The sequence below is a fragment of the Octodon degus genome, unplaced genomic scaffold (genome assembly GCF_000260255.1).
Source record: "Octodon degus isolate 3935 unplaced genomic scaffold, OctDeg1.0 scaffold00104, whole genome shotgun sequence".
Classification (NCBI taxonomy): Eukaryota; Metazoa; Chordata; class Mammalia; order Rodentia; family Octodontidae; genus Octodon; species Octodon degus.
In genome coordinates, this window is record NW_004524680.1 from 4,877,044 (window position 1) to 4,883,238 (window position 6,195).

General features: G+C 52.0%; 1 long non-coding RNA gene across 1 annotated transcript in view; it reads right to left on the reverse strand.

The window, feature by feature from the left end:
- Positions 1 to 38: 38 nt before the first annotated feature.
- LOC111818838 overlaps positions 39 to 6,195 on the reverse strand; it is a 21,594-nt gene continuing 15,437 nt past the window's right edge. The window contains exon 4 of the long non-coding RNA XR_002822721.1: positions 39 to 49. This is a non-coding gene — a long non-coding RNA (uncharacterized LOC111818838). The remainder of the gene's footprint in view (positions 50 to 6,195) is intronic.

Genomic DNA, 6,195 nt, shown 5'->3' on the forward strand with positions numbered 1-6,195 from the left:
TTTTTTTTTTATTACATAAGTACCTCTATTCCCTACAGAAATTCCTAGCCTTTCAGGGACTTCAGTGCATGGTTGTTTAGTTCATTGCTTTGGGCCTGCTGTGACACAGAACATCATGGAGGGAACATGTGGCAGCTGAGAAGGAAGAAAGAGGAAGAGACTGGAGTCCCACAGTCCTCTTCCTGGGCAGTGACTCGGCTTCTTCCCACAAGGCCCCACCTCTCTGGTGCCCACAGGCCATCAACCACCGGCCCTTGAAGGACACTTACCTAACCCCAGGCAGGCAGCAGCTGCAGAGAGGGCCCTAGCATCGCAGGTGTGCTGGGCAGGGGTCCTGTCCTTGACCCGGATCCTCCATCCCAAGGCCCCAAGGGATCTCTGCACGGGGACCCCAGCTGACACCTCGCTCTGTGGTGGAGAGTTCTTGGTCCTGAGCAAGTCTAAAACCTGCCGGGGCACGCAACAGCAGCATTTAGGCTCAACAGTATCCACTGTAGCATGATTCTATGCGCCAAGCCCCAAGGGCGGCCCACCTTCCAGAAACACTGGCTGACAGTGGTGGCGTCTCTGCCCCCGTGTTTCTGTGCCGAGGTCCTGCCCATGGCTGCTCCCTGGTGGCCACAGCCCCCCAGTGGCTCTGTGTTCAAGTACCGAGCTGCCCCAACCCTGTGCTGAACCATGCGCCAGCAGCTGCACTGGGCTGCAGTCTTGGGGCAGCTCTGCCTCCACAACTCGGTGGGGCATTGCCCTTGCAGGAAGGCTCCCCGTGGCCATGTTCATGCCAGCCACGCTATGACACTGAAGGAAGGTGCACACCTGGCGGTTCCTTCCAGCAGCCCACCATCAGCCAGCTGAGGCTCCCACTGCTATCCACGCCCTCTCCTGTCACAAGGCCAGACCTGCATTATGACCCCAAGGCTCCCACTCATACTGCTCTCCTCCTTCGGGAGCATTCCTGCCACCAAGTCTCCTGTACTTTTCCTTCCCCTTTGGGGCTGCTTCCCAGAGGGCCCCAACCAGTGCCCGTTTCTCCCCCTTCTGTATTCCGCAATTCCCTCCCTGAGTCATGTGCTGAATCCCTGCCCCAGTGTGATGGCATCAGGTGGGGGGCCCTGGGGTGACTAGGTCAGCAGTGTGCCTCTTCCCCAGTGAGGCAACAGTGCAAAGGCCCCCCTGGGAGGGCCTGCTGGGAAATGATCTCAGACTTCCGGCCTTCAGCATTGTGAAAAGAAAGCTTCTGCTCTTTATCACCTTCCGGGCTATAAAAGGTCTGGAAAGCTAAGGAAATTGGAAGCGGCAGGGTAGGGGGTGCTGTGATAAGACTCCAAAATGGAGAAGCAGCTCTGGGGCAGGATGGTGGGTAGAGGCTGGCAGGGCTTTCAGGAGCACACAGACCCTAATTTGCCACAGTCAGACCTTTGCTGAAGAAAAAAGCGAGTCAATGATACTTGTTAAAAACTACAAGGCCAGCTGCTCAGGATCATAGTGACAGGCATGGGACCACAGTGAGGGGCTGCAGCTGGGGACAGACGACAGCTCTATACCCCAGATGGCAGAGCACGAGGGAAATCAGGCCCAGGGCAGGGGAGGTCAGTGCTTAGACAGCAATTAAGAGGAGGCACCCAAGGTGAGAGGAAAGTCTGGCTACACTGACCTGGCTTCTTGCTGGAGAAAGATTGGAGCAGTCACTCGCACCTGGGGGCAATGGAGGGTGAAAACCTTAATGAGATATGGAGGGTGATCAGATATGGAGGCTGGAGACATCCTCCAGATCCCTGACGTAACAGGGATCTTGCTAAAACCAGACTGCTAGGGCCAGGGAGATGGCTCAGTAGAACAAGCACTTGCCTGGAAAGAACAAGGGCCTGAGTTCAATCCCTAAAAAAAAAAAAAAAAAAAAAAAAAACAGACTGATGAAGGAAGAGCCTGAAAAGGCCCAGGAGAAGGTATGGAGCCTGATGAAAGTTTAGTCAAAGAATCTTTGTCACATCAAAGGATGATCTTGGTGCACACACAGAAAGAAATGAGGGTTCCTGTAGAGAATTCTCCTTGGAGAATACTAAGTGGTCGTGACTGGAATGTTAGTAGACACATGGACAGGGGCTGGGGCTGGAGCTCCAAGGTAAGGTAGAGAGCTTGCTGAGCAGGTGAAGACTCCCTGGGCTCAATCCCTAGCTTTAAAAAGGAGAAGGAAAGGAAGAAAAGAGAAGAAAAATGAACACAGACCATGGTGAAGAGGGCTCAAATGCAGAGAAGAGCAAGGACTGGAGGAAAGACCATTGGCATTCTAACATGAAGAACTTGGCCTAAATGTATTTCTGTCTTAGAATTTTCTGGCAGGAGGAGTTAATAAGCAAAGTCATTGGTATTTTGGGGAAGAAATTACTAAAGTATTCAAAGTGTGGTTGGCACTCTCAAATGTTTATAATAAAATATAACAAGGGAAAATGATTTAAAGATGGAACTTTTATTTAAAAAGAAAGCAGGGGCAAGTGTGGAGGTGAGCACATGGAAGCCTAGCACTTTGGGAGGCTGAGCCGAGACGACTGAAAGGTCAAACAAACCCAACCTGGGCAACTCAACAACATAATGAGACACTATCGAAATAAAAAAATAGGGGCTGGGGAGATGGCTCAGTAGAATAAGCCCTTCCCTGGCAAATGCAAGGGCCTGAGTTCAATCCCCGGTTCCGCCAAAAAAAAAAAAGAAAAAGAAAAAGAAAAAAGCACTTCACGGTCCTTGTCTCTGTCCAGGAAGTTTATATAATTCCAAGGATAAATTATTGGAATTCCATCAGATTAATTATATTCTACCACTTCCAGTGCATCCTACAGCAAGAGAAAAGATACTAAAGCACATTTATAGTTATGGGAGCCAAGGGGTCCTAAGTCCAGCCATGGTGATGGCTATCCAGAACAAAGGCCTCAACCCAGAGCCAAACAAAAGTAGGTTTTATTCAGTCATGAAGGAGTAGTGGCTTGAGGATGAATGACTGAGAAAGGCAGGAAGTAGTTCAGTACTGTGAGCTGGGCCAAGTAGGAGGCCTGTACTTACCTCTGCAGTATGCAGACAGAAGGATATGAAGAGAGGAATCTGCATTACACAACTGAGATAGTATCTAATGTTTTGGGGTCAGTGCGTCAGCTCTGATATGTAATCTTTCAAGCCCCAGGAAGTCATAGCCACTATCTCAAGGCTTGACCCCAGCCGATGGAGTGCAGCACTGATTCTTTTTTTTTGTGGAACCGGGGATTGAACTCAGGCCCTTGTGCTTGCCAGGGAAGTGCTTATTCCACTGAGCCATCTCCCCGGCACCAAGCACTGATTCTTGATCCTATCTTGACCCAACAGATGAGGGTACCGGGGAAACACATGTTGTCTTCAAAGACTACCACCAGTACCTCAGCTAGAATGATATGCACTGCTTAAGGCCAACTGAAGGGATAAGGAAAATTCCCAGCCAGCTCTGTAACCTATCAATACATGGAAATAGGATCAGGCACAGCCACAGTGGAGATAACTGCTCCTCTTTCAAGGAGAGTCCCCCCAGTGGTCCTCCATAAAGGCCCCTGGTTCAATCCCCAATAGAAAGAAACAAAGTTGCCCAGGATCACATGGTCTAAGCACTCTGCAGCTGAGCTCCAGGGCATAGAGCTGTCTTGCTGTGGTCTCAAGGTCTATGACTGTGGGAAGAACCTCCTTGAGGAGCTCATTAAAGGAAGAACCTGAAAGGCAGAGCCAGGCATCTGCCAAGTGCCAGCCAAGGGGCAGAGGGAGGGCAAGTGCCCTATTTGCCTGTCCTTAAGGGCAATGCGTCCCTGGCCCTGCCACACTCTTGTGCAACAAGCCTCATTGAAGGACAGAGAAAGACAAACAGGCACCAAATAGACTCCCGCTCTCCTCTCCCAGCCTCAGAAGGTAAAAATGTAGCATTTCATACAGCACTTCCTGGGTTTCTGTTTATTCACATGTTGTCCCCCTTGGAACCTGTTTGTGTTGCCTGCTTGGCACCCACTCACCACGTTTCCCATCCTCAAAGCTCTGCACCTGGCACCTCACCCCAGCACTCTACCATTCTGGGTTATATACAGGGAACCAGCGTGCTGCTTCTGGCCTGCAGTGTCAGAACTTGGAGGATCAGTTGCTGAGGAGTTTCCAGATCTTGAGACAGGAGCCAGCCTTCTGCAGCTCTACCCTCAGGAATCTGTGTCTCTCCAAACCTGTTTCTCACTGTCTTCCTCCTGGCCCTAGTGAAGACCACATGTGGGTACGGTTTGTTACCTTGGCACTCCTGAAACATGCAGGAGTAGGAATGCCAGCCCCTAATTCTGAGGTACGGGGCTGTGCGTGCATCTCGACAGGGACAGGCGCTCTTCCTGTGCAGAGCCCACCAGACAGGGGACACTCCTTCTGCATCACCCTGCTCCAAGCAGAGGGTTCTGTGGTCAGCAGCTGCTGAGGGGCGGCCCTTCCTGCTGGGCCACAGCATCCCGTCCTGGTGCCAGGGCCTGTCCCTGAGACCCATCATGGGGCACGCCAGAACTCAGCAGCACCTTGTACTCAAGGCCTTCTGCGCTTGGGCGGTAGCAGCACCAGCTCACCCCGGGACACTGGTCCTTATTCATTTGTGATCTCAGTGTGCTTTTAAAAGAATCCTACTTCTCTCAGCAGCTTGTAACTTATACCTGAAAAGTTTTCTAAAACCAAAAAGTGTCTCTAAAAGTTCTTATTCTCTTTCAAGTAGTAGTAAATAAGTACTAGTACTCAAGAGAAAACCCACCGCTCACCTTGGCTTCTCTGCCCTCTGCTGGTGAGTTTCACCCTTGAACAATTTGGAGAGCAAACAATCCCAAGTCCCCCTGGTCCCCAGTAGAGAAAGGACAAACCATCCCGTATCCCAGGACAGGGCCACTAGGGCAGTCGGACCGGCTTTCTCTTCTCCTCTTTGGGCTGCCAGATGTTGTTCATGCTTTATGTCCCCATAGAGACTCTACCCATAAGCTGGAATGCAAAAGGTCTAGAGCCACAAGGACAGCCTCATGTGGCTTGTGTCACTCTCACAGGCAGAGGACACAGCTGGTGAGCCACACCTCTCTCCCACCTCATGTTCTTCACTGCTCCATAGACTCAGAGCACCCACGGGCACTGGAGCAGCTACCTCCACTCAGACGAGGCTCCTTCGAGGACAGCCTGATGGTGGACAGCCCCTCTGGGCAGGGTCCTCCCAGCGTGAGCTCAGTCGTAGAATGCTGCTCAGTATGCCAAGGCTCCAGGCTCCATCCCCCGTGTGAAGAAAAAACTCTAAAGCACATCAGCTCCACACCTCAACACACACCCACCAGCCTAGGCCTCTGCCATGGAAACCCACTGGGTAGAGCTGGTACATAGATCATCCCTGGCAAGGGGCAGAGGCTGCTGCTGAGGGTGCTGCTGGGGGTTGGTGGGGGAGACACCTTTGCCTGTGTTCAGGACCTGGGGCTGTCCCTCCATAAGTGGTGCCCAGAGGTGTGAAGTCCCGACTGGTGAGCAGCTAGAGACAGCAGAACGAGGAGTAGAACGCAGGACTGGCCGGTCACAGTCACAAAGCCGAGGAGTGCCTCGTGTTCCTCTAGGGCAGGTCTGTGAGCTAAGGTCACCCAGGGGAACCCTGGGATTATGGCTGAGGACACTGGGTGGGGCTAAGGACACTCTGAACCTCAGGCTTCCCGCCCCTGAGGCACCAGGAAGGTCTGGGTGTGTGACAACAGCCCACTCACCACGTTATCTGCCTCCAGCCTGGGCAGGCCCAAATAGCCTGCCTATTGTTGTTAGTGTGTTGTTTTGGCCCAGGTTTCAGGCTGGACTGGAGGCTGGCTGGTTTCCTCCTTGAGGAGCTCATTAAAGTCACTATGCTCCTGCCCTAAATGCCCCAGGCCTGAGGGATGACAGCTCAGTGAAGACCTGTGTTACACACATACACACACACACACACACACACACACACACACACACACACACTCTGCTGGCCCTCTCTCCACAGCTGCTGAGGAACAATTCCCTGTCTCCGGGACTCCTGTGTGGTAACCTTCTACAGTACTTCAAGCGGGGAAATGGGAGGCAAAGGAAGACAGACCAAGAATTCAGCTCTCCTGTGTGATCAAAAATATGGTGAATAGCTGCCCAGTTCCATTCAGTGGAAAAATGGGCTCACAAAAC